This window comes from Salvia hispanica, chromosome 2 (genome assembly GCF_029641045.1).
Source record: "Salvia hispanica isolate PSC_SH4W2 chromosome 2, Shi_PSC_v1, whole genome shotgun sequence".
Taxonomy (NCBI): domain Eukaryota; kingdom Viridiplantae; phylum Streptophyta; class Magnoliopsida; order Lamiales; family Lamiaceae; genus Salvia; species Salvia hispanica.
Window position 1 is genome coordinate 59,359,481 of NC_142693.1, and position 12,352 is coordinate 59,371,832.

The 12,352-nt window shown below is 39.8% G+C and overlaps 1 long non-coding RNA gene and 1 pseudogene across 2 annotated transcripts; both read right to left on the reverse strand.

The window, feature by feature from the left end:
- Positions 1-3,397: 3,397 nt before the first annotated feature.
- LOC148932803 (uncharacterized) lies at positions 3,398-4,628 on the reverse strand. The gene is made up of 3 exons (XR_016134942.1): positions 4,353-4,628; positions 4,192-4,258; positions 3,398-3,700 (listed from the first exon to the last, which is right to left on the reverse strand). It is a non-coding gene; the product is annotated as an uncharacterized LOC148932803 (long non-coding RNA).
- A 4,256-nt stretch (positions 4,629-8,884) lies between these two features.
- On the reverse strand, positions 8,885-10,963 carry LOC125202387 (3-ketoacyl-CoA synthase 11 pseudogene; annotated as a pseudogene). Its single transcript, XR_016135406.1, has 2 exons — positions 10,804-10,963; positions 8,885-10,565 (listed from the first exon to the last, which is right to left on the reverse strand). The product of XR_016135406.1 is annotated as a 3-ketoacyl-CoA synthase 11 pseudogene (transcript).
- Positions 10,964-12,352: the final 1,389 nt, after the last annotated feature.

Consider the following 12,352-nt stretch of genomic DNA (forward strand, 5'->3'; position numbering starts at 1 on the left):
TAAACCTTCCAAACCAAGCTCTAGGTGATTGTTTCAACCCATACAGTGTTCTCTTAAGCCTGCAAACCTTCCCTCCGTCGAATTCCCCAACAAATATAGGAGGCGCTTCCATATAGATGGGTTTCTTTAGTTCCCCATGCAAGAACGCATTAGTTACATCGAACTGATGGAGTGGCCACTCCCTGGCCGCTGCTATCGAGAACAACACTCGAATAGTACTCATCTTGGCTACAGGTTAAAAAAGTCTCTGCATAGTCAACTCCATAGGTCTGAGTGTATCCTTTGGCTCCCGGTCTCACCTTGTATCTTTCAATCGATCCATCTGGTCTCCGTTTAATGGTGAAGACCCATCTACACCCCACAGTTCAAACTCCATCAGGTTTCAGACAAACCTCCCATGTATTATTCTTTAGTAGAGCCCGCATCTCCACAAGCATTCCTTCCCTCCAACGAGGAATTCTCATGGACTTCTCGGCAGTGTATGGAATCTCTTCCTCTTCATAAAGAGCTGCTTCAAATTCCTTAGTCATTTCAGTTAAATTGGCCTTGGCAAAATTTGCCATAGAATATCTGCTCTTGCGAATCCTCTCAGGACTGTATCTCTTAGTCGGAATGCCCCGAGTACTCCTTGAAGGGAGTATATAACGATTAGTACCACCATCAATCGCTGCATTCTCATTTTCATCTACACCAGACTCGTCAGCGGTAAAAACAGTACTATCTGAGCTAGTTTAAGGAATTACCTCAAATATCACTAGAAGAGAACATTCAAGCGTAGGTGTTTGAGGAGGCTCTACAGCAGACGTGAACGTGTTCGGCTCGGCGGTGACACTAGCTTGCTCTGTTAGTTTTGCGACCGGGAGGCTCTGGTATGGTCCAAACACACTGAGGGGTCAAATTATTTCACACTCCCCCTGAACTGTACTACTCTCCCCTGACCCCGAGGTTGGGTATAATAAAAAAATCACTTTCAAGGAAATTACAATTGATTGTTGTTATAATTTTCCTAGACCCCGGGTGATAGCATCGATAGCCTTTCGGATTTATCTCATACCTCAAGAACACACATTTTAATGCACATGCAGAAAATTTTCCCTTTCATGTTTTGGTACATGCACATAAACAGAACAACCAAAGATTTTAAGCGGAACAGTGAGAGGTGTAGGAATATCATCTAAGGATGAAAGAGTTTGTAGAGGAGTTTTCATACCCAAGATTTTTGTAGGCGACAGCTTCGGGCCACAGAAACTTAGGAACATTGGAGTCAAAGAAAAGAGCTCTCGTGACTTCTAGTATTATCCTATTTTTCGCTCAGCTACCCCATTTTGTCCAGGAGTGTAACCCCCTACCCTTAAAAAACTCTGTCATTTTAACAAATTTCCTTGCCATTATCATATCTAAGGATTTGAATAGTGGTTTGAAATTGTTTTTTAACCATTATAAAGAAGTGAGTAAATTTTTCAAAAACTTCAGATTTATTTTTTAAAAAATACATACAAGTCAATCTAGTGCAATCATCTATAAAGATAAGAAAATACTTAAAACCATGATCACCAATAATAGGAGCAGGACCCCAAACATCAGCATGCACTAGAGAAAAAATAGTTTTAACACGAGTATCACTATATCTAAAGGATTGTTTGTGGTTTTTTGCCAAAACATAAGATTCAAAATTAATATCTTTAAAATGAGATAACTTTGGAAAAAAGCAATTTTAAATAACACGAGGATGGATGCCCCAGTCTGTGGTGCCACAACCAAGCTTCCCGATTAGCAGATCCGTGAGCAAGCATTGCGGTGCCACCTTGTTCAGCAATCTCATCCACGTAATAGAGGCCTTAACGCTTAGTTCCACGCCTAATTATATCCTCCTCGTATTCTGTAATACACAGAAGTTTAGATGCATTAGTAATGTACAATTTATATACTAAAACCAATTGGTGATAGGAGGAGTGACCCATGGAATTTATATACTAGTTTCAGTTTTCTCTTGACACCAATGTGGGACAGTTATATGTTATTTTCTTAGTTTCAATTGCCAACACCCTCCCTCAAACCCTTCAAGGTGAACCTTAGAGGGGTAGGACTTTTTTCTTATCGATTGGACGATTGGCCCAATATTTTTCCCGGTCAGTTGGACCATTAGCCTAAATTTTAAGCCAGGATATACTGATGGGTCAGTCATTTTTTCGGTTTCAGCCCATATATACTACTGGGTCAGTTAATTTTAGCCCTTAGGTGACCCGCTCTGATACCATGATAGAATTCCATGGGTTTCATCCTAAAATCAATTGGTGATAGGAGGAGTGACCTATGGATTTATATGCTAGTTTCAGTTTTCTCTTGACACCGATGTGAGACAATTATATGTTATTTATTTAGTTTCAATCGCCAACATCCTCCATGAAACCCTAATTCTTTCATCACATGGCTAATAGACATGAGCTTATGAGACAATTTTGGGACATAGAGGTAATTTTTGAGCTTTAAGGTTGGAGAAATCTCAATGGTTCCACTTCCACTCACAGCAGTCAATTCCCCATCCGCAATTTGTATGTGGCTTTTCATTGCTCCATCAAATTCAGAAAAATCATTTTTATCATAAGACATAGTATTTGTCGCCCCACAGTAAAAAATCCACCCTTTCTCTTTAGAATCAATTATACTTTGGGCAACACATACAATTGGAATACTATCAAGGGGAACAAAACGATTTGGACTCAAAAATGATTTTTCAGCAATTTTAGAGGCCCTATTTCGAATTTCCTTATTCTGGGGACCTAATTGCACACAATTGGAACTCAGGGTACTAAATTGAACATGATTCATGCATTGGGGTATATTTCTAGCATCACATATATTTGAGGGACCAAATAGTAATTTAAATTGGGGATTAGAGTTTTTCAACTCCAATCCGGTATCTAGACACGAAGCGCCTCCTCCCTTCCGTTCTGCAAACGCGGCTTCCGCGATTCCGATCACCGCCTCAACGGTCCTGCCACCTCTGCCCTACGGCTGACTGCCGTCTCCTACTCTCCCACGGGCGACGGTGACCTCCCGGTTGCCCGCCCCCTACGGGAACAGCCCTCCTCCATCCTCCATTCCGATTGCAAGACGGGCTTTGGCCTTCTGATTCTCATCCCACCACTCCGGAAATCCGACGAGGAGGAAGCAGGTTTCTTGTTACAACCGAAGTATTTGAACTACTCTTTAAGCTATGAATCTTAAGTTGCAAATTTTTCTTTATTATTATAAGACTTAGAAAGAGACATAATGAAATTTCGTATATTAGCCGTTAGAAAAATCGAGTTTGAAAATAAATAGTTTTTCTTTGAATCCTTTATTGTGATTTATAGAAATAGAAGCGTTGTGGCGAACTTTAACGTAAGAAAAATAATAAACGACAAAACATAAATCCTAAACTGGGAATTTTAAGGTCCAGAGTACATAAATTGAACTAATGAAAGTGGAATATTCCATAATAAAAATACCAAGCTATTACAAGACAAGCTAAGTTAAGAGACATGCAAGTTTTAGACAGCTCGTTCAATTGAACTAATGAAAGTGGAATATTCCATAATAAAAATACTAATCTATTACAAGATGAGATAAGTTAAGAGACATGCAAGATTTAGGCAGCTCGTTCGACGACCACACATGTCTCCGATAGACCTTGATGCATCTTAAAAACTTCTGTAGCCTAAAAAAATAAATAATTTAATTAATAAAATTATAATTTTATGCCAAAAGTATAGCTTTGATGAGTCATAAGCTAAGTGTAGCATTGATTAGTGATATGTTAAAAATAGTGCACGTAGTAACTCATCCATGAACATTGTATTGTATATATGAAACTTCCATCTCCATTCATACCTCTTTCACCAAATAAGAAGACATGGAGCTATAACTCAGATACCAAGATTTCACGTGAAACAAGAAGCAACACCAAGAAGGTCAACTCTAAAGTCTTCTTTTCTTTTGACACTCAAGCATATGCATATATAATTTGAAAGTAGAATCTGCCCAAGTAACATTAACAAATACACAGCAAGTATAACATCATCTTCCACCACCGAGCCCTCCATAACAGTAAGAAAAATGCCCCAAAATCACCAAAGTCATGAAGTAAAAAGAAGGAGTCATACACTTGACTAGTCAATTGGAAAACTTATCTCATGAATACGAGCCTACCGGATTCCGCCGACTGAACTTATGCATCCCATCGACACGGTGACAGCCCCATACCTCAATTCCATCACTGACAAGTTAAAAACACCAAACTTTGAAGTTCAATATTTATTCTTTAGAAATAAAAAAAAAGGGGGAAATGATAAAAATAGGGCATCCCTTACCTTTCGGAGTTCCGCGAGAAGTCCGCGACTGTAGTGTCTTCGGGGAGCTGTTCCGGCAGCGCGAGGCACGGTGGGAGCTGCTGCCTGTGCATTCACAGCGGCGGCAGCGGCAGATTCGAGAGAGAGGCCAGCGGCTGAGGCAGAGCTCAGGCGATGAGGAGAGGGGTCCGCCGGAGGCGACGGCAGACGGCGGCGGCAGCAGCAGCATCATGTAGTGAGAAGGAGGAGTTTCTCTCACATCAATTGGGTTTGGAGTGAGGAAGAGGAAATGGAGTGTTTGCATATGGGTTTTGGTTTAATTGACCACTCATTTTTAAAAAATAATAATAAATAGTTAAAGTGGATAAAGAGTAAAGTAAGAGAGAAAATATTGTAGAAAAGACTCGTCACTACATTATTCTCTCTTACTTTACTCTTTCTCCACTTTAACTATTTAGTATCATTTTTTCAAAACATGAGCTCAAAGCGAAACGCCTCTATTACTGTGGAATGGAGGGAGTATTTACTTGGGCTAAACTATGGCGAGAAATAAATTCGAGCCCAACTTCTTTTTAATTGGTGTTGAGTACATAATTTGTATAGCCTTAATTCCGAGAATTTGATTACTTGGACTGAAAATAAAGGGGAAGTCTTGGCCTAGTTTCGGAATTAGAACTTATTTGGAGGAGATTTAATTTCGGTAATTTAGCATGAGCCAAATTAATTATGGAATCCGAGACTAATAGAAGAAGGAGTATCAATTAAAATGCGTTTTAGAAACTCCTTAAAGATAAGTGAAATAATGAAAGGGATTACTTAGGAGGCATGCGTTCCTATTAAATTTTAAGAATTTCTTGAAGTTTGATTAGTATTTTATTTTATATTGTTTAGTCTTAGAAAAAGGTTATCTCCGCAAGTTAAGGTTGGAACGAAAAAATCAAGTTAAGGAAAATAAATGAAAGAGGTGGGCTTTCGAACTAAAGTTTTGCTGTGGGCTTTCTATCCTACATTATTATGAGGGCTTTCAAGTATGTTTTAGTTATTTAAATTCTAAGTATATTTTGTCTTGTCATATTCTGTTTTTAGCAATACCTATTTGTTTGTCTAGCAAGGGGAGCCTCCCTATTAGACCAGATTAGTTAATCGAACTTGGGTCCCAGTAGGACTGCAAACCGTACTTGGATTAGTGTACACCAGGGCATCGTGAGCCATCCTTCGAGTTGGCCGGTCCAGTGACTTGAAATGTGGCCACATTCCCGGTTCACAATATGGTATATGCTATAGGAAAATAGAGTTTACAGAAGAAAAGAGTTTAGTGTACTTGGGCCTTGTTAAGATAATCCCCGAGCTCACTCAGTGATGGCTTGACAAAACTAGTTTTAATGTAAAGTATATTTTGGCAATTGTTCACTGAGTATATCAAGTACTCAGCCATGCATGTTTTCAAAATGTACAGGTTAAGCGGTGATGACGAAGGGCGGTGTTGAGCAGATGTGGTGAATGTGTTTCAGTAGTATAATGCTTGGATGAATCGTGTCTCCATACACGGTGTCATTCTCTCTTGACTCTTCCACTGAAATGCAAAAGTTGAACTTATGTTCTTTTGTATCATGCACTCTGATATATTTTTCCAGTTATTTCAAGATGATTCTGTTATGTTCAGTTGTGCCAAGGTTCCCCCTTTCTTCCCCGCTTCTTAAATCCTCCCCTTGTCGCGATAAACCACATTTGCTATCCTTAGCAAAGTGCGGTCGTGACATTTCTATTGTATGCTTGTTCTTTCCGCAATTTGAGTACCACATTTTTTATTTGTCAGGTTTGAATCCGCGGTGGTTGGGTGTCTGTGTGGCGATTCTTGGCGGCGGCTGGTGGTTTGTGCGTTGCTGTGGTTGATTTCTAGCTGTGAAACCGAGCCCGATTCCACCCGATGATGAGTCACCGGTAGTCACGCCGGTCGGGAAATCCGAGCTTGCTACCGGCGGCATGATTTTGAGCCGAGTAGCCTCTCGCTTCACTCATCCATACGCGACTGCGACTGAGGGCAATGGATGTTCCTTCAGGATGTCTCGCCGGATTCCGTCATGTCGCTCACTCAATCCTGTGAGAAACTTGAACAACCGCCTTGTCCCCATGTATGTTCGGAATTGCCCGACTCCTTTGTCGCAGCAGTCGATCGGGCGATTTTCGCATCAATCTATTTCTATCCAGATTCCGTGAAGACGTCGCGAGTAAGTTTCGAGCTCTTGTTCTCCTTGCACTATCTTACTCACCTTTTCCTCCAGATCATATAACAGGTACCGATCTGAGGTACTCGCGAAGGTAACGAACAGACTCTCCCATAGAGACTTTATGATTTGGTGGTGCACGAAGTCCACAATAGTATCAGTTTCGACATTGTCGACTATCCATGAGAACACGATCATGTCGGTTTCTTCCCATTCGGTATATCCCTTTGTTTCTAGTTCCGATGATGCTGGTATGCCTGTGATGTGTCGATTGGCTCGTCTTCCTCCAATGGATATCCTCATCAGTTTGTGCCAGAGGGGATAGTTATTGCCATTGAGCTTGACTGCCAAGGTGACATGTTTGCTCATTCTCGACCTTGAATCGTCTAGGTTTGGTTTCTCCTCTTCACCGTCTGACATGTTGTTTTGATATTTGATTTCTGCCTATTTGAGATTTTCTGAGTTCACCGATTGAAATCGAAAACCATGCTATTGATACCATGTTGAAAGATATGTGTATTATTCATTCAACTTGTTCATTGATCTTTAAAATATGCACGCCTCTTTAATAGGCTAGAGAAGGATATTCACATGGTAAGATTTACCCTAATTACATAATTGGAAGAATATACTAATTCCGTTAATTATGTGATCTCAATCAATCTTCTGTAATCTCCACCAATCATTTTCCCCTTTAATTGATTCTTTCCAACACCCAACCTAGGCAAGCAATCTGCGATGCATAAACTGATGGGGTTTGGTGCCCCTTGCACAGCGGAAGACTTGTACAAAACAAATAAATCAGACGTAGGATCTATTTGACCGATTATGCAATTAATCAATTCACATGTTAAACAGATAATTGCATGCTAGAACGCAAATAATTCATGCTTAAAGAAAGTAAATCCTAAACATGAATTCTATGGTTTAGAGTTACCGATTTGATTCTCCAAAGAATCGTCGATTGCTCGCGCCTTCTCCACGTGATGATCTTCAATACTAGACCATAGATCTTCTGATTGGTTCCCTAACTGTATCTCGATATCAGGGTGGACTGATCTTATCAAAATACTAGGACTCGAATAAAGAAGACAGAAAATTCTGCACGGAGAAGAGCTGAAGAATTTTCGAACTCCTCTACTAATTAGAGAGGGGGGCGAAAATTTCCTCTACTAATAATTGTGTTTCTGTCTTTCCTTTATTCTCCTATTTATATTAGGTTCATATTGGGCCCAGTCAACGATCTATGGAAGGTTTTGGATATGAACTCCTCCAATTAGTTTTTTACTAATTAAATTGAACCCCAATTTAATATAAGCTTTTAATTGGAATATTACGAGCAGCCACTACAGAAGTAATATTGCATTCCCCATCCAAATCCGAAATTACAAGTAATCCGGGTTTTCGTTATTTATATTATTTATTTCCCGCGCTTAAGATATAAATGTCCATTAATTAATTAATGTCTGCTATGGACTTAATTAATTAACATCTTATTAATTCCAAGAGTGGACTTAGCAAGAAACACTTATTTATTATTCATACAGTAATAAAACTCCAACTGGACAGTTTCCGAATAATAAAACCTTGGTCAAGCTCCTCTTGAGGTCATTATCAAACGAGACTCACCTCGCGCGCGACTCAACATAATAGCAATCCTAGCACCGCTAGATATTAATCACCACTACCCAATATATCAGGATTATTGGGTTGCGAAAAACCCGCACCATTTGATAAGTCAAAGTAGTGCATAATCAATACCGTATGCTCAATGCTAACATATGTAGATTAAGAAATAGTTATGTATCAAGACCTAGTCTTTCAGTAGATAGCATATAGACACGTCTTGCTGTTAGATCCATTCAGTGCTATACCACACCAACGTCATCTTATTTCAGTAAGGCTTAGAAATAATCGGACTGACATTGCAACCTTTCACGATAGGTAGTCTAAGCCTATCTGGGTTGTGAAATTCTTCCTTTTCTTTTGCAAAGCATTGCATAGAACCGACTGTGTTACCTTAAAGTGGACGACGCCCACAACCAGTCTACTAAGCAAAAGACTTAGACTTTGTTTGCTTCTTATACATTTAAATGTTTATAAAACATCTTATAAATGCACAAGCAAACACAATGTAATAATATACTGATTCTATTCGTGCAAAACTGCTCGAATAATACTGAATCGGGTTAAAAGTGGATTATAGAGTTTTACGTATACAAGCAAGATTCTATTCGAGCGAAACTTGCTCGAAACATGCTTTTCAGTATACCAAACCTAACATAAACAAGCAACTCGGCATATAGTTAAGCAATCTGCGATACGAAATTAGAGTACTATGGTGACACCATAGTTAAAATAACAAACTAAGCAAACAATCTTCTATACATAGGCAAGCAATCTATGATACATAGACAAACAACTAGGCATATGGATCTAAGCAATCTACGATACGAAATCAGAAATAATCAAGCAATCTGCTATACATTCCTTAAATATAACATTCATTTGCTCTATCTATGAGAGCTATAAAAATTCACAAAATAGGAGATATAATATGAAATACGGGTCCAGTTCGTGTTCGGGATCAGGTAGGCAGAGAAATAGGAAATTGATCGATGACTTGTAGCCACGGGTTATCCACCTCATTCGGAGGAATAGTCATCAACGCCCTCCACACACCACTCGCACACTTGAATCCTGACCCGAACCCGAGCTGCCAAACCCGGTCTCCCCTCCGAACCCGGCCTTTTGCCTCCACATACGCCAGCTGATACCACATCGAACTACTTGACGTATTACAATACCTATAAAGCGTCTTTCTCGAAGGCTCCATATCCCACGCCCTCAGCTTCAAACTTGTCTCTACCGCGTCCAGCACCGCCTTCCCGCCCGCGTGGATGCAGAAATGCTTGAACGCCTCCTTGAAATCCGGCACGTAAGGAGCCAGCCCTCTCATGTTGAGAAATCTCTGGCCGATGAGCGTTGCGAGGAACGTGAGTTTCTCGGAGGTGGGGAGCAAGAGTGGGCACAGGGTGGTGATGTTGGCCTTGAGGGCTTCGCACCGGACGGCAGGGAGGTCTTTGGATATGGTCATGCCGAGGGCACCCTCTTTGTCAGCTTCTTGGAAGACGCACTTGTAGGAGCGGTCGTCGGCGGCGCGGTGGGTGAGGAGGGTATGGCTCAGCTCGTATTTGGAGATGCGGCGGCGGTTGGATAAGAGGAGGGCGGCGGCGCCCATGCGGAAGAGGCCGTTGGCGAGAAGCTTTGATTTGTCGTCGCCGAGGTAATAGCTGCTGGTTGGGCATTCTAGGCTTACGATTAGAGCGTAAGTATTCGGTTGAACCTACGGCAAAACATGATAGGGTTTATGAAGAATAAGTGTTATGACTTACGGAAATATGATCACAGAAAATAAATCAAAAATTGTAATAAAAGAACTAGTGTAATTGAATTTTGATGTATGACTCAGTTTGTCACCATTCGTATGCCCCCCTTTGATAAGTACACATACTCATTACAATCACATTAACTAACTAGTTAAAACAAAAGTTATAAATTGAAAGCACATTGATGATCCACAACTGTTCGAGCAATGAAGCTATTTAGAAAGGGAGTTAGCTGTTTAATTAATGTTAGAATAATGGGATGAAATTCCCAAGCCGTTACAGGCGGTACTCTAACTATTACAATCGAATGAAGATAATAACAATAAGTGGAATGAAAATTACAACGGAAATAATAAAACAAACCGAACTATAAGTCGAGTCGAGGGAAGCCCTCTTTCCGCAAGACAAATTACGCCCCGGTTAGTGCTCACGGAATGGCGTATTGTCTCCAAAGATAAAACGACTTCCTCCTAGCGTGTAGAAGCACCTCAAATACGCTAGGCACCGGCGAACTTGATGGAGTTCCGAGAATCGAGCTATGCAATGCTACTATGATGTAGAGAACTAGAGAGAAGATGTAATGCTTTTTGTTGTTGTGTTTTCCCTCTTCCAAACTCCACCTATTTATAGGATAGGGGAGGCCACCTCAAAGGTCTTAGCATTAAGGGATATCATAAACCAAATGGAGGTTACAAAAACGTGAAAGGCCAAAGGACTTAGCCACATGAAAGGCCAAAAGCCTCTTATTTATCACACGTTTTCAACAATTAAAACAATGTTGCTTGACATCATCAAAATATTTTTATATTACTGAAGAAACTTTATCATTTAAATGAATATTGGAGTATAGTATAAAACCTTGAGGAGGCGTTGGGCGAGGTCACGGCGATGAGGCTGGCGCTGCAGCCCATAGCCCCCAAGTCATAGGTGAGCACATCCTCTTTGAGCTTGTATCTATTGACGATCATGGAAGACAGTGACGGAACCGGATTGAACGTCGTTATATTCAACACCACCACCCCCATTTGAGCAGCCTCCACCCCAGTCTTGGCCATCAGATCATCCACGGCTCCGCAAAGTACAATCTCCGCCTCCCTCGCGCATCAGATTGATGATTGCGGCGAAGATGAGAGATGGGATGATGAGGAATAGGGCTTTGGTTGTGAGGTGATGGTAGCATTTATTTGACAAGGTTTTGAGGTTTTTTGGTGCCATCTTGTTTTGGGTTTGGGAATGAATAGAAGAGAATGAGTGATGTGTCTTTTCTTTGCATAGTGCAATTCATTTTTGACTTGAGAGAGTATTGTGATTAAAGTTAGAGCATGTGATTTGGTTCCCCTTCATTCTCACTTATGGCATGAGTTGGGACCGAATTTTTTGCATAAAAATAGTCATATCTTGTCCTTATATGATTGAATAATCCCTTTTTTACGATAGAGTATATATGAGTGACTCATTTTCATAATGTGTCATTGTTACGAGCAAAAAAATGAACTCATACAAAAAGAATAAATATAGCCTTTTATCATGAGTAAACATATGACAACGGAACACTACAAATTAATTGCGTGTTAATGTGTCAAATAGAGAAACGTGCGCTATCTATGGAACCATAACATGGTAAAAATACTTATATAATTTCAACACAAAGGTCAACTGAATAACATTCTATAATTACTTGGAGTTTTAATTAGTGTTTAGTAATTCCAGTTATATAATTAATATCTACCAATCGTTAGTTATAATAATGATTTGAACTAAATACGAATCTGTGTATAATTTGAATTAGAATAAATGCATTAAAAGTGCACTTATGACCGTACGTACAAAGATGCACGTCGGTTTCACCGCTAGCTTATGCTAAATGTGAGTTTGTTGATTAGAGCATTCATAATTAATGTGCCCTGAAAATTATAGCCTCAACCCACTTTTCAGCTACTATGCCAGTTTTTATCGCCTTGCTTGATTGATTGAGTTTTCCTGTTGGACAGCTACTATGAATAAAAGGATTGTCTCTATTGAACCTATCCTTACTAAATCTCTATTAAATGAACAATTATATAAAGCTTTCTATGATGATTAACTGAGAACGACGGAGAAAGGAGCAAAAAACAGTAAAGCGGAAGCGTACCTTGATTCATAACGAATTGAATGGCAAAATTGCTTTGCAGCGGCTATGGATCTTCCAAACGATTAGACACATTCTTTGCAATAGTCTGCCGAGAGAATACAGAGATATCAAATATTCTTCTGACGTCTGGGGACCATAACCCTAGTTTATATTTATATTAAATATAAACCCATTTATTTTCTATTCGGTCCCTCATCAAATAGAAAATCACTTTATGGTATCTACACTTAACCATAACAATTAAATACACTTTATCCCAAACCCAAATCTTTATTG